At 46.0% G+C, this 24,953-nt stretch overlaps 2 long non-coding RNA genes across 3 annotated transcripts in view; one reads left to right on the forward strand and one right to left on the reverse strand.

Moving 5' to 3' along the window:
• LOC129151764 (uncharacterized) overlaps positions 1-23,804 on the reverse strand; it is a 34,912-nt gene extending 11,108 nt beyond the window's left edge. For both annotated transcript variants that reach the window (XR_008558401.1, XR_008558402.1), the window contains exons 1-3: positions 23,573-23,804; positions 22,604-22,723; positions 22,049-22,090 (exon numbers count right to left, since the gene is read on the reverse strand). This is a non-coding gene — a long non-coding RNA (uncharacterized LOC129151764). The remainder of the gene's footprint in view (positions 1-22,048; positions 22,091-22,603; positions 22,724-23,572) is intronic.
• Positions 5,116-7,476, forward strand: LOC114228159 (uncharacterized). The gene is made up of 2 exons (XR_003614258.2): positions 5,116-5,748; positions 6,955-7,476. It is a non-coding gene; the product is annotated as an uncharacterized LOC114228159 (long non-coding RNA).
• Positions 23,805-24,953: the final 1,149 nt, after the last annotated feature.

Raw genomic sequence — 24,953 nt, forward strand, 5'->3', positions numbered from 1 at the left:
ATGTAAAAATTTTAAGTAACAAAAATTAAAATAAATAATGCAAGTGAAGTGGTAACCAAAAACACACACAAGGATTATTCAAAAACTGTCCAGGTGATACTGTGTCTTCTGTACTGGTGCTTCTCTGAATTCGTATAACTTTTTCCCCCTATAGCTGTGGGTAAGCTTGGAATCATTGCCCCTTGGGCACATTTCTGGTTTGATGAGTCTCATAAATGGCCACTGGGGGATAAAATTTCTTATTTTCATGTCCCCTTTAGTTCTGTCTCAGTATCCTATATTTTGACTGCTCTGAAATATCACCAATTTCAAGAAAAAGAAGAAATATAGTAACCTGTATATACCAGGGTTTTGGCTGGTGACTCAGCTGTGAAAGAATTCACAACTGAGAAAAGAGATGGATGCAGAGAGGAAGATTATTTTACTTTCCCCGAAGGGAAAGGGCCAGTGCACTGATAATCAATACAAGGGCAAAAAACAAAAAGTGGCTTCCCTTTCTAAAGGGTAATGGCTGCTGTTGCTAGGTGACAAGGAAGGAAGGGGAATTGGGGGCTAAAGTTGAGTTTGTCTGCTTTTCAAGAGACAGTCCAGGCAGATGTCCTAGGGAGGTGTCTTGTCAGTACTTTTCCTGAGCCTGTAAAACGTGCTTAGAGCAAAAATTATGATGAGTTAAAAAGAGGCCTGTTTGAAGGGGAGGGGAGAAGGAAACTTCCCACTAACTAGAGAAGGTGTGGTGAGCTCTTCTTCTGCCAAAGGCCATTTGGATATTTATAACATCGTTCACTTAATGTAATTCACTTAATATAAATTTATGTTACTATGAACAAAGCTCCTAGATTTATTGAATTTTGAGTCCCGCCTGTGGTTGCCTTGGCAGGGCCAGATCAAATGATTTTGAGGGCCTTTTATGGTCAGCAGGCAGGACAGTCCCCTCCCCTGAACTAGAGACTCCTTGGTGTAAATTATCCCTGAGTTCTGAAAACAGCACGGAGGAGGGGCATGCAAGAATGTAGCCTTGAAAGTAGCTTATTTTGTCTTGTAGTTTGAACAGAGACAGTTTGAATCAGAGGAGCTAACAATCTTGGGGTTTAATTACCAGGATGCTTTTCATAAATTGTGGAAGGCCACAACAAATAAAAAGAAAGGCCTTTTAAAAAAATCCTAACATGGTGAAGCTACCACATTTCACAAAACTATCATCAGCCTACAGAAGGGCTAATCCCTCAGTAAAGGTGTTGAGTTCTCTCAGGGCCTTCTGCTACAGCTGCCTGTGCCAGAAGGTCTGAAGTGAACTGACCCTATATATAATGGAGGCTCATTTCTCCTGATCAGGTAGGGAATAAAAAGCAAGAGACAGGCACTATCAGGAGAATTTTTCAGCCAAGTTTCTTTAATTTTCCACTCTATATTAAATACTAATCAGATATTATGTTTGTGGTGTTTCCTTCCTTGACTGGTTTCTCAAAAAGAGCCACCACCCACTCCTCCTGAGACAGGCAGGCATATATCCACACAGCTCCAGGCACCTGGAGGCCGTGCCCCTGCCTCCTTCACTCATGACTGAGATGACTGACAGCAATGGTGTCTGGTTCTAACTCATCCTGAGAGGGGAACCACTGCTCAGAGAAACGTCACAAGTAGGAATCATAAAAACACTCATGGCAAAGAGCAGACACACAGATTTCACTGGGCTTCCTGTGCTTTTATTTCCTCCCTTGTAATGTATATAAGTTGCCTCTTGGGAAGAAAATAGTCCCACCTCATGGTATCCCCAAGTGACAGATGATCAGACCTCTCTTTTCCACAATAAACAAAAAGTTTTTACCGTACAAATGGCCACAAAATAGCATTTCTGTCCTGAAAAACTGTATTTTCTAAGGGTTCACTTCACACCAGGAAGTTTGAGTTTCCTTAATAGAATCCCAAACCTTGTCAGTGTAGTGGTGGTCACACTTAGGCATCCAGCAGCCCCCCCCCCCCCCCCCATACACACGCCCTTTCTATCTCTCCTACTCCTGAGGCCTTTCCCCAACCTATCTATTTGTTTTCATCTTCCCCTGAATTTATATTTACCCTTGCTTGCATCCTAGTTTCCTCCAGTCTTCTCCTCCATACCCCCAGTCCTACCAGTCCTCCTTACCCACCCTCTGCTCCCTTTTTTCAGTTTTCCCTCCATTCCTTCTCTTCTCTGATATTCTCTCTTTCTTTGGTCTTTCCCACTCACTTGTTCATTGATCAAAAAATATTTATTGAGAGAGATAATAACAAGTGTTGGCACAGATGTGGAGAAATTTAACCCTCACATACTGCTGGTGGTACTGTTTAATGATACAGTTGCTGTGGGAAAAGCTCTTACAGGAGAGAATTCAAGAAGATGGTAAAGTAGGAAGCACCAGGAATCTGTCTTCCCACCTAGACAACAATTGCACTTGCAGAATCTTTCTGATGACATATTTTGGAAATCTGGTGTCTTGCAACTTCCCTAGAAAGTCAATTTCAGGCAATTCAGCTGGTAACACAGTAGTAATTACACACGCCTCACCCTCATCCATGTGGTAGGTAGCTGTGCAGTAGCAATTACACACACCTCACCCTCATCCATGTGGTAGGTAGCTGTGCATGTGTTCCTAGAGCAGCCCACGCATAGCTTGCAGGTTAGTTCATCTCCAAGGAAAGAAGCCTGGAAATGAGCAGTTGGGATCCAAGCTCCTTCTGTGTTTCTGTTGCACCAACCTCAATGTGTGGCTCCCATTCCTAAAATCCCTCTTGGTTGCAAGATGGCTGCACTGTCTAGTGAGCATAAGCACAGCTCTATTCAGTTTCTCCAAAGAGTTCAAGACTCCTGTGGACACATTTTGCAAATAAGAAAGTGGAGTGAGGTTCAAAGTTGACCAGCCAATTTGAAGCAGAGCCAGGACAGGAACCCAGGTCTCCAGCTCCCCCATCCTGACCCTTCCACCCGTCCGCATATGTCTTCCTTGTGTTACCGACAGGGGGTCCTGGCTAGCTCAGCCATAATGGACCCTACACAGGCTGCACTGCAAGTTGAGGGCAGACAGAGAGAGGCAGCATGGTCCCAGGCAGCTCTGTCATGTCTGCACTCACAAGTGGGTTTATTCCTCCACTTGTACGGAAGTGGCGAGCCACTGAGAGAATTCTGGGAGGATGATAGAGTAAGAAGCACCAGAAAACCAAATCCCACCTAGATACCAATTAAACTGGCAGAATCTCTGTGATATAGCTATTTTGGAAATCTGGGGTCTACTGAAGGGTCTCAATTTCCAGGGGAAGGTTTGGATGGTAGGTTACAGTTGGTTTTGGTCAGGTCCAACTCTCAGCACAATGGAAACTCCCTATTCCTTTACCCCAAGTCCTGTGGTGGGCAGCTGTGCCTGTGTTCCTGAAGTGCCTTGCACACAGCTTACAGAAAGTAGGTGGGCAAAAGGACCACCCTCCAAATGTTATGAATCCCTGCCCACTGATTGCTGCTTCTGATCTCAGGGGTGTAAACAAAGAAGCAGTGTTATTGTTGTTGCACCTTCTCCCATTTTCTTTTTTGTTAATCATCACCTGAGGATATTTTTTCCAGTGTGTGTGTGTGTGTGTGTGTGTGTGTGTGTGTTGTTGTTCTTTTTAAAGAGAGTATAGAAGGGAAGGAGGGAGGAGGAAGAAATAGAGAAACATCAATGTGAGAGAGACACATTGACTGGTTGCCTCCTGCACACACACAGACAGGGGCTGGGGATTGAACCTGCAGCCTAGGTATGTGCCCTTGACCGGAAATTGAAACCATGACCCTTTGGTGAGCAGGTCAATGCTCCAACCACTGAGCCATACCAGCCAGGGCCCTTCTCCCATTTTTGCAAGCCCATTCCCCTTAAGCTGAATTCACTTCCAGGAGATTTAAAGGGCCAGGGCCTTTTTTTCTCTTTCATTTTTCTCTTTTTCCCTTTTTGGGGGCCAGACATTAAAGACTACAACATCCAAAAGCAACTTCATATTTGGGGGAAATTAGAAAATCACTGTGTATGACCAGGGAAAGTCATAGGCTCAGAAAAGAACAAGAAAATGTTAAGCTCCATCAGGCTGATACTTGGCATGGAGACAGCCTATAACAAAAATACACACACACACACATACACATAAGAAAACAAAAGAAAGAAACAGAAAACCCTGTGGAAGAGGGAGGATCTAATTTTTAGGATTACCACATTATTAGATGCAAAAGTCCAGTTTTCAACAAAAAAATTACAAGGCATATAAAGAAACAGGAAAGTATGATTCATTCAAAGGGAAAAGATAAGCCAATAGAAACTGTCCCTGAGAAAGACCAGATGGTGGATCAACTAGACAAAGACTTTAAAACAACTGTCTTAAAGATGCTCAAAGAATTCAGGGAAGGTGTGGATAAAGTCAAGACAATAATGTATGAACAAAGTGGAAATGTCAATAAAGAGATAGAAAACCTAAAAAAAAATAACCAAAAGGAAAATCTAAAGCTGAAGATTGTAATAACTGACACACACACAAAATTACTAGAGGAATTCAAAGGCAGATTTGAGCAGACAGAAAAAAGAATCAGTGAATTTGCAGTTAGGACAATTGAGATGCCTGAGTTTAAGGAACATAAAGAAAAATAAATAAATAAGCACACAAAGCCAGAGGACCTGTGGGACACTATCAAGCACACCAACATATCCATTGTGGGAGTCCTAGAAAGGGGGAGGGGAGATTATTTCGAGAAATACTGGCTAAAAACTTCCCAAGTCTGATGAAAGACACGAATACAAATGAAACTAAAGTTCTGTGATTGGATCCAGTTCATTGTCTCACAAAATTGAAGGATGAGTTATCCGACAAAGAAGACAAGTGAAAGCAAAGTTTATTGAGAGGTAGACAGACTCACTCTAGCAGGGAGGGGACCCAAGTGGGTTGCTGTGGAAACTCTCTGTCTAGGGGGTAGATGTGTGCCCTGCTGGCCTCTGATTGGTTCTTTCAAAGAATTCTGCCTTAGCAACATCCTTTGGATTGGTTATTTCATATGCCTCACTGCCTTGTGGTTAGTTATCTGCAAGCTGCCTGCCCTAGCAACATCCATACTTTCTAAAGCTCAAGTTCCCTCTGGCAGAATGGGCCTGATTGAGGACTGCCATGTCAGGTCCAGATGACATCACTGTGTTTTCCCTCCCAACTAGGTTCAGCTTTAGGTCACTTTGTTTGTTTCTGCAGCTGGGTTCAGCTCTTTATTCTGCTTCCCCTTTCATGGCCCCATCCCCAACTATCTAGCCCTCTTCCATGTCCTCACCAGCATCCAAGAAACTCAATGAACTCAAACTGATGATGAATCAAAGAGATCCACATAAAGACATATTATAACCAAATTTTTGAAAGCCAAGCTCAAAGAAGTAATCTTGAAAGCAGCAAGAGAGAAGGAATTTGTCACATGCAAGAGATCCTCATTAAGATTATCAAAAGATTTTTTATCTGAAGCTTTGAAGGCCAGAAGACAATGGGCTGATATATTCAAAGTGCTAAAAGAAAAAACTGTCAATGAAGAATCCTGTATTCAGCAAAACTGTCCATCCTAAGTGAGAGAGAAATTATGACATTCCAGTAAGTAAGATATAAGGTTTTTTGTTACCACTAGATCTTTCCTGTAAGAAATTCTGAAGACAGTCCTATACATTGAAATGAAAGGACTTGAGACAAAAATTTAAAGCTGCAAGAAGAAATAAAGTTTCAATAAAGGTAAATACTTGGGCAATTATAAGAACTAGTATTATTCTAACAACAGTTTCTAACTACACTTTTGTTTCCTACCTGATTTAAGAGATTAATACACTTAAAAGTTAGTATGATTGTAACTTCAGCTTGTAACTCCAATTTTTCACAATTTCAGAGATGAATGAACTTTAAAAGCAATTTTTATTTTATATTATTGGACATGCAATGTATAAAGATGTAATTTTGTGATGTCAATAACTGAATGAGGTAGGGACAGAGCTGTAAAGGAGCAGAGTTGTATGTAATTGAAGTTAAGATGGTATAAATTCAAATTGCAGTGTTATACCTTCAGGGTGTTAAATGTAATCCCCATAGTAACCACACACACACAAAAATCATTAAAACATGGAGCAATGTAGTGTCCATTGATAGATGAATGGATGAACAAAATATGGTATATGCACACAATGGAATACTGTTCAGACTTAAAAAGGAAAGGAATTCTGACACATGCTACGCCATAGATGAATCTTGAGGACACCACGCTGAGTAAATAACCAGTCACAAAAAGACAAACCCCGTGAGATTCCGCTGCCGTGAGGTAATTGGAGTAGTCAGGTTCATGGGGAGGGAGGGCAGGTGGTGGTTGCTGGGGCTGGGGGAGGGGAATAGGAGTATTTAATGGGGACAGAGTCTCAGTTCTGCAAGATGAAGAGTTCTGGAGGATGGATGGCGACGGCGGCTCAACACTTAATGCCACTGAACAGTACACATAAGGGTGGTTAAGATGGCAATCTGCAGTGTGTTTTACCACAACAAAGAATGGGGGGAAGTGGCCGAGGTCCTGACCCAGGCGTGTGGGTGAGGGGACTGCGCAGGGCTCAGAGTGCAGGCTCGGGTCAGGCGTCTGCGCCCAGCCCAGGCCCACCACACGCTCCCTGGGACCCATGTTGAATACTTTGCTGGAGCCTCACAGTCACTCTGTGAAAAACGCCTTTACTTCCCCATCTCAAAGACCAGGAAACAAAATACCCATCACCTCCACAGTGGTTTTCTTTTTCTTTTTTTTAATATATATTTTTATTGATTTCAGAGAGGAAAGGAAAGGGAGAGATAGAAACATCAGTGATGAGAATCATTGATTGGCTGCCTCGTGCACGCCCCCTACTGGGGATGGAGCCCACAATTCGGGCATGTGCCCTTGACCGGAATCAAACCCGGACCCTTCAGTCCACAGGTCGACGCTCTATCCACCGAGCCAAACCGGCCAGGGCTCCACAGTGGTTTTCACACGGAGGCCAAAGGGACGCAAGGATGTGCCGTGTCCACCAGCGTGACTGTTTTCTGGAACGTGAGTGCCCTCGTCGGGCTTTCCTGGGAGACACCCCTGCCAGGCCCGGAGGCAGACAGCGCACATGGAGGCCAGGAGACAATTCACAAGGAGAGTCCTGGTCTGTCCCCACCACCATCCCCCACTGCTTCTCAGGGACTGGAAGTTAACTCGCTCACCACATTTGCTCCATGAGAAAGGGTGGAATAGGATCTGAGACAACACCGGCCCCCAGGGACACGCACTCACAGTCTCCACACCCCGTGCCTGCCGGGCGCCTGGGAGGGCCTCCCTCAGTGCCAGGAGCTCCAGTTTGTCTTGGGTAACGTGGCAGGGAGAGCCGGAGGCCCAGATCCCTGAACCCCAAAATGTCCTGAGTGTGAACTGCAATTGTAGATAAAGTAAAGCACGCTGTTATTTCATCTGTATGAAGTTTTCATTTGTATACATGGTATGTGCTTCAAAGGTTTGTTCTATTTCCTATTTTTATCATCTGGCTCTTCGTTTTGGGGTTTTTTAAGGTAATTTTTCTTAATTTTATTTTTCAATTACAGTTGACATTCAATATTAAATTAGTTTCAGGTGCATGGCATAATGTTTCCACATGTATGTAACTTAGAACGTGACCTCTGTTTCTTGGTTTTAAAGCTATGCTCATGCTGATGTGTGTGTGCATGTGCGTGTGAGTGTGTGCTGCTTCTAGTCTCTGTGTGGTATGCATCTGTCCTATCCGGACCCCGAGAGGGAGACCCTGAGATGTGAGTGCGTCTCAGGATGTGGGTACACCTGGCGCACGTGGGAGGTGGCCCCTAGAAGCCCTAGGAGTGCAGTGGGGAAGTAGGGTGGGGTGACAGGGAAGCTTTGGATGGCGTGCGGTGAAGTTGGTTTCTTCTGTGGCACTCCGGCCTGCCCTGAATGCGGGCAAAACTGGCTCCAGCTGCCATATGAAGCTCTTGGCAAGGAGGTGCAGGTGCTGGCTCAGAAACGGTAGGTGCAGGAGACGTGTGGGGTGGGGGAGAGGCACAGGCATCTGCTACAGCAGTGCTCCCCATTGCTTATCTCCCTTTGACAGGCCTTAGCTTTCTCCTACACGTGGTGTGTTGAATAGCCTCGCCTGTGCCCCCTTCTGGCCGTGTGTGGGAGGTTTTCCAGAATATGAGCCCAGGAGTGCAATTCTTGGGGGTAAGAGGGACATGTGCTCAGTTTCGCCAGTGCAACCAGACTGCTCTTCTCAAGGGCGAGCCTGACAGACTCAGCCAGCAGTGCGTGGGGTCCCAGCCACCACAGGAACTGTTTCCAGCCCTGTCCCCCCATGGGGTCCCACTCACCCACCATACCACCACACATGATCACGTTCGTTTCTCACCCTGTCCCTCAGATAGGTGGAAAGTGGTATCCTATTCTGATTATGAGTTAAATTTTTATATTTATTAACTACTAGAGGCCAGATGCACGGAATTCATGCAAGGGGCTCGGCCCTCACAGCCGCGGTGGCTTGCCTCGGCCCTCGTGGCCCCAGCTTGGTCCAGAAGGTCGTCCGGAAGGACGTCTGGAAGGTTGTTTGGCTGTCCGGTCTAATTAGCATATTACGCTTTTATTATTATAGATTCAGATATTTACAGGAGAAAGAAAATACTGGCTCCTTCCTCCACACCATACACAAAAATAAATTGCAGATAATATCATTAAAATTAAAAATATTAAAATTATGAAAATACTGAAGTGTATATTTGAAAGTTGGTAAGAAAGTAAATCTTAAAAGTTCCCATCATAAAAAACTGACTATTTGAGGTGACAGATGTTAACTAAACTGGCTCTGGTGATCATTTCACAATATACACAAATATCGCATCATTATGCTGTAGACCTGAAACTAATACAATGTTATGCATCAATTACATCTCAATAAAACTGAGGGAAAATGTAAGTTGGAAGAAGGCCTTTACACACAAGACACAAAACTCAAGGGCCAAAAACGGGAACTATGGCATGCTTGACTATAATAAATTTGTAATTGTGAAAGGATACCAAAACAAACATTTTTAAAAAGTGATGCAGTACCTGTCTGAGTGGCCATCAACAATAAGTCAACAGCCCTAGCCAGTTTGGCTCAATGGATAGAGCGTTGGCCTGCGTACTGAGGGTCCCGGGTTCGATTCTGGTCAAGGGCACATGCCTGGGTTGAGGGCTTGATCCCCAGTGGGGGGCGTGCAAGAGGCAGCCAATCAATGATTCTCTATCATCTCTCCCCCTTCTCTCTCTCTCCCCCTCTCCCTTCCTCTCTAAAATCAATAAAATATTTTAAAATAATAATAATAATGAGTCAACAAACAACACGTGTTGACGAGGATGTGGAGAAAGGCACACTCGTGCACCATGGGGGGTGCCGGGATCGCAGCCTGGTGCAGCCACTGTGGAAGACAGCATGGCGTTTCCTCAAAAAATTCAAACTGGAGCTGCCTTATGACCCACCGCTTCCACTTCCGGGTGTACATCCGAAGAAACCCACAACACTAATTTGAAAGATAGACGCACCCCTGTGTTCACTGGAGTGTTACTTACAATGGCCAAGATATGGAAGCAACCTAAGTGTCCATCAATAGACAAGTGGATTAAAAAAGCAGTGGAAACTATATACAATGGACTATTACTCAGCCACAAAAAAAGAATGAAATCTTACTATTTGTGACAGCAGGGATGGACCTAGAAGGTATTATGCTAACTGAAATGTCAGTCAGAGAAAGACAAATACCATAAGGTCTCACTTACGTGTGGAATCTAAAGAACAATATAATAAACCAACAGACAGACTCAGATACAGAGAACAAACTGACTGTTGCCGAGGGGAGGGAGGTTGGGAGGGATGGGTGAAAACAGGGAGAGGATTAACAAGTACCAATTGGCCGTACAAAATAGCCAGGGAGACAGGAAGCGCAGTGCATAGTAATCCTGCGATAACCACGGCGGGACCAGACTTACCCAGGGTCACTTCAGGAATGAAGTAATTGTCTATTCACTATGATGCACACCTTAAACTAATATAAAATATTGAATGTCAACTGTAATTGAAAAGTAAAAAGTGATGAATAGAGGAAAACAATGCACTGCAACATGTATAAAATGAGATAAACATACAAAAAAATAAAATTATGTAAGAACATAATAACCCTCTGGGGAAATGGGCAAAAGGTATGCACAGACTGTGAGCTGAAGAAGTTCTACAACAGGCACTAAGACAGCACACTCGACTCCCTAGCACTCGGGGTGCCGGTCACCCCACTTAGCAGCATTTCTACAGCATCTGGTGGACAGAGGAGAGGGCTGTGTGGGCACAATGAAGGGTGATGGGCACTTGCCAATCCTGTGGGTGGCAGGATAGGCACAGTGAGACTTGCCCAGGGCACCTAGCCCTCAGGTCACAGCGGGGAGCTCACACAGGGAGACACAGCAGCACATCAGGTCTCCTACATGTTCCCGTCTCCCCTGAGAGCTTAGCTGAGTTCAAGCACAAAGTCCCTTTGCTCAAGCCTCCTGGCGATTGCTAAGTCTCCCACATCCACCAAGACCGCCTCATTTCAAGGATGGCCGCCTGGCCCTGATGTGGTGGGTCCCTGATTTGAACATTTGAACATCAGAACCCTGAGCCGCTGTTACAGCTCAGATTGCGGGGTGTGCGCCCAGAGTTCCAATTCAGGGTGAGATGGACTCAAGCATCAGGGGTCCCATGGACAGAGACAACAGTGTGGTGAAGGCCAAGGGAGGGAGGTGGGCAAAGTGGGTGTAAATGGGAAACTTCTGCAATAGTATCAACATTAACATTTTTGATAAAACAAATCAGGGGTGCAGATGGTAAGTATGAGAAAGACAAGGTTTTCATGATTGTGTTCGTTTTCTCAGGCTTCCCTAACCAAGTACCACGATGGGGCAGCTTCCCCGACAGAAACGGGCCTCACGAGACTCAGTGGTGACCACGGGGAGCAGGGCGGGAGGGCTGCTTTCTCCCCAGGCCTCTCGACGGCCATCTCCTCCCAGTGTCATCACCTCGGTCTCCTGTGCGTGCCTGTGCTGAGGTCCTCTTCTCGTAGCTGTAGGAGAAGTCACTTCCTCACACACTGTTATATTGGAAATTCAGCGAGCTGAACAGCAGACGCTGTAGTTTAAGAGCCGAATTTGGAGTCTTTATTTCAAATGCCCGGGGGCCGTGAGAGGGCTCATGCCTCTCCAAACCTCATGACCCCTAATGAGCTCAGGGGATCGCTTATAAAGGCAAAAACCACCTCCTGGTTAGTCTCCCAAATAAGGATCAGACTTCCGGGCCTTTCGCGGGCTCTGCAAAAAGCCCTGCATGCTGGGCTGGGGGCCGTGAGACCACATCTCAAGGCCTGGCCTGGCGTCAGCGCTGATCACTCCGTCGGGGTTGTGTATTGTTCATGGTTTATGGCCTCTCTAAAGTGGGGGTAGTACTTAGGTAAACAGGTCTTGCAGGACCAGATAATTAGAGATGGGGCAGTGACTAGACTATTGCTGATAAGAATGTATTGCTAGCAGGGCATAGGGTGGGGTGGGAACCGGGTGGAGGGGAGCTATGGAGGGGAAAAAAGAGGAACAACTGTATAATCTGAACAATAAAGATTTATTTAAAAAAAAAGAAGAATGGCCGAGACCGGTTTGGCTCAGTGGATAGAGCATCGGCCTTCGGACTCGGGGGTCCCAGGTTCGATTCCGGTCAAGGGCATGTACCTTGGTTGCGGGCACATCCCCAGTGGGGTGTGTGCAAGAGGCAGCTGATCGATGTTTCTCTCTCATCGATGTTTCTGACTCTCTATCCCTCTCTCTTCCTCTCTGTTAAAAAATCAATAAAATATATTAAAAAAAAAAAAAAAAAAAGAAGAATGTATTTCTAGGCCACCCCCCCCCCCCCCAAAAAAAATGTCTTACTTTCTCCATCATTCAAGCAAGCATGCTTACAGAAGCCAGAAATAGCAAGCTTACTTCCTGGAATTAACAGAACAAAGGACCATCTGTGGTTATAGGAAAATTTTAAACAGCAGTTCTTACAAAATGGAGGTTATGGGAACAAGATGGAGTGCCTGCGGTCAGATGGAGGGCGAGGGACACGATGGAGTCAGTCCTTTCAAGACCCATTGTTCAACACCAGTCAGACTGGAGCGGGGCTCACCAATGACTTCACTCTAACTTGGTTACCTCTTTACTTTAAATACAATCACATTCCGAGGTACTGGATTTAGGATTTCAACATAGGAATTTTGGAGGACATAATTCAGCCCCTCACAATGACCGCATCCAGGATTCTTGGCCAGGTCTTGGATTTTTTTCTACTCGTGTGGCCAGGACTCTTTTCCTTATCCATATTTGGGTTACCAAATATGGATAAGAAAAATTTCAGAAAGCTGAAGTTAATTCCAACACTACTTATTGTTCTTGACTGTATAATTTATGCCCACACTCATCTTTCTCCCTTCATTGATGTCTCCCACCACCAAAATACAATCTCCACGAAGGCAGCTTCCTTTACTATTATATTCCCAGGACCTAACACAGTGCCTGGCATGCAGTAAGTGATCATAAATATATACCAGATAGATGAAGAAATGACTCCCCTCCCCCAGCATCATCCCACAGGGCATGCTCATCACACACACACACACACACACACACACACACACACACACCACTCTAATGCATATAATATCTACCCAGTTTTCCAATGTGACTCATTTCTTGCAAAATCTCCTTGTGTAGCTTTTGTCTGTGAAAAGAAAGCTATCCGAATGCTCGTTTGTTCAGATACTGATGAGGAAATGTCCTACGACATCTTTAACTTTTACAACAGAAGTCACAGAACCTTCCCCCTCGCCTTGTCCCATGGCCTCTGCGCTGCTTGTCTTCTTCCAGCTCCATGAGCAGCCTTTGCACTCCCTTCCTTCCGTCTGGGCTTTTTCACTCTTTAGGAGCACCTGTCAGAGCTAAAATCTTACGAGCCTGTTGATAACACTAATTATTTGTGAAAGATATATGTGAGTATATTCATAAGTATGACTGTAAATGCTTTAAGACCCAGGAATACAGGAACCAAGATGGTGGCATAGGTAAACACCTGTACTTGCTGCCTCTCACAACCAAATCAAAATTACAACTAAAAGACAGAACAACTATCATCCAGAACTGCGAGAAAGTGGCTGAGTGGAAGATCTACAACTAAAGAGGTGAAGAAGAAAGCGCATTGAAACTGGTAGGAGGTGCGGAAGCGCGGAACGGGATGGCATCTGGGTGTGCTGCTTCTTTAATCAGGAGGGAGACACATACATCCTCTTGCTCTGAACTCCAGTTCCGAGCGAGACTAGGGGGGACGCAGACACATACGGGGAGAAAATGGACTGTCTGGCATCAGGACAGTAATGCAAGGGTGGCTTTCTTTCAGATGGAGGTTCCAGCAGCGGTCATTGTTCCTGAGCAGGGAACTCTCCAGTGCAGGGCTGACTGGCAGCCATTGCTGTTTGCTCTGCCCTGGTGATTCCCTGAGACCCCACCCCACCCAATTTACAACCCCACCCAAGCTGTGTGCAGCAGCTTTTGCATATGAATGGCCTGTCCTTTCTCAGCCTAAAACCTGTTAAACAGGCAGCAGCTGGGTCAGGGAGCCCCAAAGCAATCAATCTGGCAGCAGCAACCTGCTTTGCTACACAGCTGGGCCTCATCTAGGCACTTTCAAACCCAGTACAAAGAGGAGGAATCTTCAGATGTCTCTGTAGCTCCTGCTGGGTGAACCCAGGCAGTGGCTGACTTTGCACCTCCTTGGAGATCCAAGAGCCAGTGTACCCAGTGGTCAGTGTGAGATCATACCAGATTACAACTCTTCATATCCATAAGTGACACACTCAAGGGGCAGACTCAGTGAGCACCAAAGCCCCACTGAAGCAAGTCCTGCCCCATAAGGGTGTCTCCTGCACAGCAGTTCTTCCACTGTAGACACAGCTGGTCCTCACAGCCAATTGGCCTGGAGTTCAATTCCTCCCAGTGAGACCAACAGCAATCAAGGGTTAACTACAACAAGACTGTGCACACAGCCCACAAAGGGGTGCACCAAGAGTGTCCACCTCAGGTAACTGGGGAGGCTGAGCCACTGGGCCCTATAGGACACCAACCACACAAGGCCACTCTTTCAACTCAAGGAGACTTAGCAGCTCTACCCAATACATAGAAACAAACACAGGGAAGCAGCCAAAATGCAGAGACAAAGAAACAAGTCACAAATGAAAGAAATGGATGAAAGCAAACTACTGCATATAGAGTTTAAAACCACAGTTATAAGGTTACTCAAGAATCTTCTAGAAACCTCCAAGGAATTTAGTGAGACCTTCAAGGATCTTAGTGAGAATGCCAAAAAAATGGAAAAGGACCAGTCAGAAATTAAGCATGCACTGACTTAAATAAAGAATAATATACAGAGATTCAACAGTAGACTAGAGGATCCCAAGAATCAAGTCAAAGATTTGAAGTACGAGGAAGCAAAAAACACCCAACCAGAAGAGCAAAAAGAAAAAAGAATACAAAAATATGAAGATAGTGTAAGGAGGCTCTGGGACAACTTCAAGCGTACCAACATCCAAATTATGGGGGTGCCAGAAGAAGAGAGAGAGCAAGATATTGAAAACCTATTTGAAGAAATAATGACAGAAAACTTCCCCCACCTGGTGAAAGAAAGAGACTTACAAGTCCAGGAAGTGCAGAGAACCCCAAACAAGAGGAATCCAAAGAGGACCACACCAAGACACATCATAATTAAAATGCCAAGAGCAAAAGACAAAGAGAGAATCTTACAAGCAGCAAGAGAAAAACAGTTAATTACCTACAAGGGAGCACCCATACGATTGTCAGCTGATTTCTCAACAGAAACTATGCAGGCCAGATGGGAGTGGCAAGAAATATTCAAGGTGATGAATAGCAAGAACCTACAACCAAGATTACTCTACCCAGCAAAGCTACCATTCAGAATTGAAGGTCAGATAAAGAGCTTCACAGATAAGAACAAGCTAAAGGAGTTCATCACTGCTAAAACAGTATATATGAAATGCTGAAAGGTATTCTTTAAGAGGAAGAAGAAGAAACAGGTAAAGATAAAAATTATGAACAACCAATACTTATCTATCAACAAGTGAATCTAAAAGTCAAATGAATAAAAAACCTGATGAACAGAACAAACTGGTGAATGTAATAGAATCAGGGGCATAGAAAGGGAGTAGCCTGACAATTCTCGGGGGAAAGGGGTGTGGGGGGTGCGGGAAGGTATTGGACAAAGAGCTTACACCTATGGATGAGGACAGTGGAGTGGGGGGGTGGGGGGCGAGGGCCTGGGGTGGGGTGGGAATCAGGTGGAGGGGAGCTATGAGGAGAAAAAAAAGAGAAACATCTGTAATAATCTGAACAATAAAGATTTTTTTTTAAAAGACCCAGGAATATACACACCAAATGTTACAAGTTTCCCTGGCCATGTAGCTCAGTTGCTTAGAGCATCATCCCAGTCCTCTGGGGCAATGGTCGGCAAACCACGGCTCACGAGCCACATGCGGCTCTTTGGCCCCTTGAGTGTGGCTCTTCCACAAAATACCACGGCCTGGGCAAGTCTATTTTGAAGAAGTGGCATTAGAAGAAGTTTAAGTTTAAAAAATTTGGCTCTCAAAAGAAATTTCAATCGTTGTACTGTTGATATTTGGCTCTGTTGACTAATGAGTTTGCCGACCACTGCTCTGGGGTGTCAGGTTCAGTTGCTAGTCAGGGCACATGCAGGAGCAGTCAATGAATACTTAAGTAGGTGGAATAACAAATAGATGTTTCTCTCTCTCTCTCTCTCTCTCTCTCTCAAAATCAATCAATAAAAATGTTTCATGTTCACCTCTGATATGAATGAAAGTGACAATAGGGCCATGGGTAAAAAAGGACTTTCATATTTTTCTCTATCTCCTTAAGAATTCCTTGAGTCTTTTACAATAAAAATCCATTCAGGTATTACTTGTACAGTAAAAACATAACCAGACCTTTGGGGTTTTCAGTCCAGCAAGCAAGGAGCTTAGAAGTCACCACTCCATCCTCACAAGTAAAAGCTGGACAAACTGAAAATCAGCAATTCCTAGACCATCTGAGGAGTAAGGTCACAGAGGCAACCATGGTCCCCCAAATCGGAGTCGGAGTCACCGCTCACTGGAGCAGACACCCAGCAGCAGACACCTCTGTGGGGATTGGTGCTTGGTGCTGGGTACAAAAACCTGAACTGAAACTTATGAATCACTAGAGATACTGAGTGGACCAGTCAGAGAGTTAAAAGCTCCAGGAGCTCCAGACCTGGGGTTGGCATGAGAGGGGGGACTTCCATGCTTTTGTGAGTTTTACCTCCACAAACTGCACCAGGTTCTCACAGTAAAGATCAGAGAAAAAGTTCCTCCTGCTTCTGGTAGGAAGAGGAGAAAACAGACAACTATGAAATAAGCCAGAACACTGTTCTTTTTTTATTTTTAATATATTTTTATTGATTTTAGAGAGAAAGGGAGAGGGAGAGATAGAAACATCGATGATGAGAAAGAATCATGGATCGGCTGCCTCCTGCACACCCCTACTGGGGATCGAGCCCACAACCCAGGTATGTGCCCTTACCAGAATCAAACCCGGGACCCTTCAGTCCGTAGGCCAACGCTCTATCCACTGGGCCACACCGGCTAGGGCGCACTCTGTGCTTAAGAAGGCCTCCTCTTGCTCCCGAGAGAAACTAACCTGAGCCTAGTCTCTGGGGGTTTACAGAGCCTAAGACCCCCTGGGGGAGGTCCACAGCCAGCACCGGCCCCTATGGCCCCTGTGTCATCTAAGAGTCGGGGAGACTGAGAAGAGCTGCTGAAGTCACAGGCCAGGGGCACAGCTCACCACGCCTGGGGCCTGATCCCAGCACCACAGAAGACTTCCCCTCCCCCGCTCACTACCACGATACTACGGGCCTACTTACTGGAGTTCTTTTTACCAAGTACATCATGCCTAGCTATAAAGAAAAAAATGACAACCCACACTAAAGGGGAAAAAAGAAAGAAAATAAAAAGCACACTTTGAAGAGACAGAGCAAGCATCAGAAACAGACTCAGATATAGTGGGAATTTTGGAATTATCTAATTGGAATTTAAAACAACTGTGATCAATATGCCAAGAGATTTCATGGGAAAAGTAGACAACAATAGATTGGCATTGTAAGCAGAGAGATGGAAATTCTAAGAATAGAAAGAAATACCAGAGTTGAAAAACATCTAGGATAATATGCAAATTGACCCTAAAGGCGGAACGACCAGAACGACTGCTGGACCAGTCACTATTGAGGTGCACTGACCACCTCTTGGTCCCTTTCCCCTGCCGGCAGGCTCGGATCACCTGATGGCGAATAGGGAATGGGAGTGGGTGGCAGTGGATGTGGGTGGCACCAGGACAAGGCCCCCGCCCTGCCGGCCACCCCACACACAGAGGCGACCCGCAGCGGGGGTGGGGCCTGCGAGCGGGCGGGAATAGCCGACCTCTCAGTCCCTTACCCCAGCCATCAGGCACTGATCACCTGCCAGTGAAAGGGGAACCAGGGGTGGGTGGCGGTGGTGGTGGGTGGGGGTTTGGGGGCCGGCTGTGGGCAGCCGGGGAAGATGGTCCTAATCACAGGCCAGGCCTAGGGACTGTACCCATGCACAAATTTCATGTGCTGGGCCTCTAGTCTATAATAATCTATATATATAAAAGGTTAATATGCTAAGTGTCTGACTGGGTAATTACATCACATAGCAACTCCTGGCTTCCTCTCCCTAGCAACAACTAGCCTCCTTGCAGTTTCTTCAGCCCAGGAACACAGCTTGCTTTATAGGAAACATTTCACACTTTAACCAAATGTCTGTGAAGTGTTTTCCTGTGCCTCCTCTCATTTGGTCCTCACAGAAGTCCTGGAGTAGGTAGACAGGAGACTTGGTGGAATCCTATTTTCTTTTCATTAGCCAGAAAACGGAGATTTAGAAAGTTTAGAAACTTGTCCAAACTGAAAAAAAGTAAGAAATGGTGGATCTTGAAAATGACTTCGGGTTTTCTCACTGCACAGAATATAGTCAAACACTGCTGCAGTTAAATATTTTACCCTTTGTTCTCACTGCATGATCTACAATAATAATCTGCTTCGCGCTGATATTTACTGCTGTGTTGCTGACAATTACCTGAAAGTGAAGTTGGGGTGCTTCACTGGGCTGGAAACAGTTTAACTACATCAGAAAGCATGTCTAATTAAGCAAGTTTATTCTATACCTATAAAAGGCTAAGTTGACGCGTGCATGCGTGATACATATAAAGCTCTCACTGACGCCAATCGCATGGGTGTATTTCGATATGTCATTGTCAATCGTGAATTTGGTTGACACTTCTATTATAGAGCAAGGGCGAATAATGATATTAAAATATTTCTTCTAATTAATTTCCTTTCAATGTGCATGAATCCATGCACTGGGACACTAGTAAAAGAATAATATGCAAATTGACTGAATGGCTGAACAGCAGAACGACTATCTGGACAACCTTCCAGACGACCACACTGTGACACGCACTGGCGCCAGGCCAGCCAAGGCCAGTGCAATGTGATTGGTCAGGGGGCCCCACCATTGCCCCACGATTGCCCCGCAGAGGGAGGCCCAGGCCACTGGCCGGCGGGATGATCGATCATGGGGGAGGGTCCACAATCACCCCAAAGAGGGAGGCCCAGGCCACCCTCTGTGCAGAGATTGATCATGGAGCCCTGGCCAGGTGGGTGGGGCCTCCCGGCCAGCGGCCACAGAGGGAGGCCCAGGCCACCCGGCTGGCGGCACTGTAGTGGGTGGGTGGGAACTCCCTCTGTGTGGTGATCAATCTGTGGGCCCCGTGATCGATCACCCCACAGAGGGAGGCTCAGGCCAGCCAAGCAATTGCACCCCATGCCTGTTGCCCACAGAGGGAGGCGACTGGTGGGGGGTGGGGGAGAAGCGGGGCAACACCTCACAGATGGCAAGCAGTGGCAGCGGTGGGGGCGGGGCTAGCTGCTGGCAGGCAGCCAGGGGAAGAAAAGCTTCGATAGGCCCTGATCTCTGGCCAGGCCTAGGGACCCTACACAAGAGGTCCCGGATTGCGAGAGGGTGCAGGCCGGGCTAAACCCTCCCCCCCCCAACACATGAATTTTGTGCACCAGGCCTCTAGTCTAACATAAATGAAGAATGACTTTGATGGGCTCAATAGTACTGGACATGGCTCAGGAAAGAATCTCTGAGCTTGAGGATATCTCAATAGAAACTTCCAAAACCGAAAAGCAAAGAGAAAAGAAGACTGAAAAGAATAGAAAAGAATATTCACAAGCTACAAAAGGTGTACCATACATGTAATGGGACTCCCAGAAGGAAAAGGATAGAGAGGAACAGAAGCAATGACTGAAATTCCCCCCAAATTACTGTCGCCACCAAACCACAGACTCAGAAATTCAGAGAATACCAAGCAGTATAAATGTCCAAAATAAATTATACTTCAGAAAATCAGATAAACACCTTCCCTGTAGAGGAACAAAGAATTACATTCAACTTCTCAAAAACCATGCAAGCAAGAAGACAGTGGAGGACAATTCAGGGTGGGGCAAAAGTAGGTTTACACTTGTGAGTACACGAAACAGTTGATTCTTGTATTATCATGTGTTAATTATTGCATTATTTTTCATATGAACAGCTGTAAACGTACTTGTGCCCCACCCTGTATTTAAAGTATTATAATAAAAAACCACCAACCTAGAAGTCTTACCCTAAAAATTACCATTCAAAAGTGTAGGAGAAATAAACAAAAATTGAGGAAATGTGTTGCAAGTAGACCTGCCTTGCAGGAAGTGTTAAAGAAATTCTTCAGGAAAAGGAAATTGACATAGTCCAGAAACTTGGATCTACATAAAATAGGAAGAACCCTGGCTGGTTTGGCTCAGTGGATAGAGCATTGGCCTGTGGACTGAAAGGTCCCAGGTTTGAGTCAGGTCAAGGGAGCCTACCTTAGTCCCAGGCTCCATCCAGCCCGTGCGGGAGGCAACCAATTGATGTCTCTCTCTCACATCATGTTTCTCTCTCTCTCTCTCTCTCTCTCTCTCTCTCTCTCTGCCTCTCCCCTAACCTTCCACTCTCTCTAAAAATCAATGGAAAAATACCCTTGGGTGAGGATTAATAAAAAATAAAAAAAAGTAAGGAAGAGCATCAGAGAATGAATAATTTGAAGGTAAAATACAATCTACTGATATCCCACCCCAAGCAGTTGAAAATCCATGTATAACTTTGATTCCTCAGAAACTTAAGTTGTCCCATGAACCTCCCCACAGATATGAAATCCGAGAATGCTCCAAGTCCCTACATAAAATGGCATAAATCAAAGCATACAGTCAGCACTCCACATCTATGGATCCCAAATGCAGATCAAAAAGAGTACAGGTATTGATTTTTTAAAATTTATGTATACATGGACCCGTGAAGTTCAAACCCATGTTGTTCAAGGGTCAATTGTAGTCTTTATTCTATTTTTTATTTTATTGGGGTGACATTGGTTAATAACATCATATAAGTTTCAATCTATAATTTTATACTACATCATCTGTATATTGCATTTTTTATTTGTATTAATCTAACAGATAAGTCTGTTAATAATAATAATAGCAACAATGTATTTGACTATGGATGCTTATGTATGGGTATATATTAAAGATACTCTTACCATACAATCCCAGAATGGAGCTTTTTTCTTTTTACTCAAAATGAATTGAAAATATATGACCCCCTAAAATCTGCACAAGGATGTTTGTAGAAGCTTTATACATAATTGCCAAAACTTGGAAGCAACGAAGTAGGTAAATGAATTAATAAACTGTGGCACATCCAGACAATGCAATATTATTCAGTGCTAAAAAGAAATGAACTTTCAAGTCATGAAAAGACATGGAGGAAACCTAATGCACATTACTAAGTGAAAGAAGCCAATCTGAAAAGGCTACACACTATATAATTCCAATTCTATGACATTCTGAAAAAGGTCAAACTAGGGAGACCACTCAAAGATCAGTGGTTGTCAAGGGGAGAACTGAACAGGCAGACACAGAGGGTTCAGAGCAGTGAGCCTATCTGCATGCCTACAGCGGTGGAAACTGGCCGTCACACAGCTGTCCAAACCCACAGAGGGCCCACACCAGGCGTGGACCTTCTGTAAGCACTGGGCTCTGGGTGATGATGCTGCGTCAGTGTGGACTCATCGGTGGTAACAAGCATTCCACTCTGGAGGGCTGTTGGTGGTGGTGAGGGGGGCGGAGTGTGGCTGTGCCTATATAGGGGCAGGGGTACATGGGAAATCTCTGTACTTTCTGCTTAATTTTTCTGTGAACCTAAGACTGCCCCAAAAATGGGTGGTTATTTTTTACAACCCACAAATAACAGAGCCACGAGCAACATTGTTCTGTGATTATTTCTATGGTTGATTACATTGCTCTTTTTCCTTACAGTGTTTCAGGCATGTTAGTAAATTTCTAACCACCTGCTCATTCCTTCTGGGATTCTAAAAGGTTTTAGAACTCCTATGTCAACAACACTGGTTTGGATGGGAAAACTGTTTACTCTCCTGGACACGCAGCTCCCGGGTTTAAATCCACAGGAGCACAAAGGGAGCAGTGTTCAGATGTGAGGCCTTGTAAACGCCTTAAACATGCAAACCTGCCATTGAGCGATCCGGCGCCCAGGCACGCAGGAAGGCGGTCAGGAGGCTGCCTAACTCGTCCTGCTCCCGGTGGGTCCGGAATGTTTGCCTCCAGAAACCCTGCACTTAATTCTCATCAAGTGATTCCAGGAAACACAGGACACTCCTGCTTTCCTGGCTCCATCACCACTTCCCTCCAACAAGATGCACGGCATTGGCGCTGCCACGCCCCTGAGCACTCACCTGTTTGGAATGAAGAAGGAGTGGTCGCTCATTTCCTCCAGGCTGTGATGTAAAAATAAAATTACTCTGTTGGAAAGCTTGAGGTTAAGACCTGAGTTTCATGTTAAAAATCTGATTGAATCCAACTCACTTTGGGTGAAGGAAGGACTTTGGGGCTCCACCTCGCGGGGGGGGGGGGGGGTGGGGGGGCTGGACCTGCATTTTTAGGACACTTTGTACAAGATGGAGACCAAGCCAGCTTCCCAAATTAAGTAAATGTCAGATGGGTGGGGAACGGATAGGGACCCTGAGGGATGTAGAGTCACTTCCACGCCTGAGCACCCACCGTGGACCAACGTGCTGCATCACGATGAGCAACAGCTCTGCCCATTTCCCAACGGGCCGTCCAACCGTGTCTCCCAGGCCGACTCAGTTCACTTCAACCCTCCCTCAGGCTCACCCAGCGCACAAGGCGACTGTGGCGCCACAGCGTGGGTCCAGGGCGGGGAATCTTAGTGAACTCCCTGGTGTACAGATCAGGAGAGGACTGAGGTCAAGAGAGGTGGAATGACTCACCTGAGAGCACTGAGCGAAAGAGCAACACACACAGAAGTGGGCAGTCACCAGAGGGTTCCGCTTATTCCCTGGGCCAAAGTGAACCGGACAAGCATCGACTCCTTCCTTGAACTCTTCGCCCTTGACCCGGGTGGAAGAAGGGAGACAAAATTGTAAGCATGTCCCGAGTCCTCCTGCATTATGCCCTGGTCACATTTCTGTTCAAGGCGCGTGCAAATGCTTTCTTCATTCTACATGACACAGAGGCAGCCATGGCAGGCATGCCTGGTCCCATCTCAGCCGGTCACTCCCTCAGCTGGCCCTGGACAAACCCTCCAAAATTCGGCACAGGCTCCCTGCACACCTATGCCCACTGAAACTGGGACTTTTCTGATGATGACAACTTCCAGTAATTGCTGTCTACTTCTGTGCTGGCGCTTCCTGGTTATTAAACCCTTTTATCTTTGTGATAACCCAGAGTGCATCACCACTCCTGTGTTACTGGGAGCAGTGCATTAATTAATCATACATTCATCTTATGTAACAGTAGATTAATAGCACATTAATTTCTTTCAGTCTGTGACATAAAAATCAGAGAGAACCAGGAAAAGCAGAGGGATTTTTAAAAATATACTGATGCCCTGGCCGGTGTGGCTCAGTGGATAGAGCGTCAGCCTGTGAACTGAAGGGTCCCAGGTTCGATTCCCTTCAAGGGCACATGCCCGGGTTGTGGGCTCGATTCCCAGTGGGGGGCGTGCAGGAGGCAGCCGATCAATGATTCTCTCTCATCATTGATGTTTCTATCTCTCTCTCCCTCTTCCTTCCTCTCTGAAATCAATAAAATATGTTTAGTTTAATATATATATACACTGAAAAACCTCAAAACTAGAACTGGAGGCCAGACCCAGCCAACAGGGCTTGACTCAGAGGCTGGCCTGTCCGCATTCCTGCTCCCAGATAAGGCCGCGCAGCCCTCCCGAAAGAGTTCACCTTCAGCTTTCTTGATCCTTCCATGCTCATGCCATCCCTGGAGCCCAAGCACCATCCACAGCCTCCGGTCCTGGGGTCTCTAACAGGTAAGCCTGACTTGATTTGTTTCAGGACTTTCATCCAACGAGGAAATGGAGAAGAAGGAAGAGGGCGAGGGCAGGGAGAGAGGATCTGCTGGAGCACACGCCCTGCCCTGCTCAGGGGAGGCATTCTAGCCCTGCACAGTGTGTCCATCCACCCCTGCGAGCGCACGCATATGTGCAGGGGTGTGTGCACATACACACGGATAGGTAACGTCGGTATTTCCTCACTGCGTGAAACTGGGAAGATTCTGTTGTGCATGGCTGTGAGTACTTCAGAGTTAAAATGCAGAAGGCATTTGGAAGCAGCTTCCTGAATAACAAATACAAGTCACCCATCCTTGCCAGCGGGCATGAAGGGGCCTGTGGGCACCCATGACCACCTGGCAGGTCTGAGTAGCTCTGGCTTCTGTCTTCCTGTCACCAGGGAAGGTCACTGACTGTGCGGTGGACAGTGCCTCGCCCATCCCTGTCTCTGTGCCTTTGCCCAAGCCCCTACTCATCACTTCTCGCTCCTCCTCCACCTCCTAAATGGTCCTGTTTAAGTCGTCTGATCCAGAGGTTTTCCTGACCCAAACAAGCTCACAGTTTTAATCTTCTTGTCTGAAACCCTCCGTGACTGGAGTCATTCCCTCCCAGGACTGCCAGGCAGCTATGAGAAATTATGAGATGAATGACATAAGGGCTCCCATAAGTAAGTCTAAAACATGACAGGTCTGTTCTCCAAAAGGAAGTCTATTGTGACTATGCTGAAAGTAATATAGAACAGGAAGAAAAAGAAAAATGTAAGCTTTTGTAGAAATTTTTCATTTTAAAAAATCAGGATTTTTTTCAGACATAATGATAGGAAAGGTCCATCAATGTTGGCTGTGCCAGGCCCGCTTCGGAACAGTAGTACGTACCCTCTCGTTCATCCCTCATGGCCCCCTGGGAGGTAAGTTCTACAGTAGACCCTAACTGCCCTCCCCTGCCAGCCTGATCCACCTAACTGCCCTCCCCTTCCAGCCTGATCCACCTAACTGCCCTCCCCTGCCAGCCTGATCCCCCTAACTGCCCTCCCCTTCCAGCCTGATCCACCTAACTGCTCTCCCCCACCGGTCTGATCCCCCTAACTGCCCTCCCCTGCCAGCCTAATCCCCCTAACTGCCCTCCCCTTCCAGCCTGATCCACCTAACTGCTCTCCCCCACCAGTCTGATCCCCCTAACTGCCCTCCCCTTCCAGCCTGATCCACCTAACTGCTCTCCCCCACCAGTCTGATCTCCCTAACTGCTCTCCCCTGCTGGCCTGATTACCCCAAACT

Source organism: Eptesicus fuscus, chromosome 15 (assembly GCF_027574615.1).
Source record: "Eptesicus fuscus isolate TK198812 chromosome 15, DD_ASM_mEF_20220401, whole genome shotgun sequence".
Taxonomy (NCBI): Eukaryota; Metazoa; Chordata; class Mammalia; order Chiroptera; family Vespertilionidae; genus Eptesicus; species Eptesicus fuscus.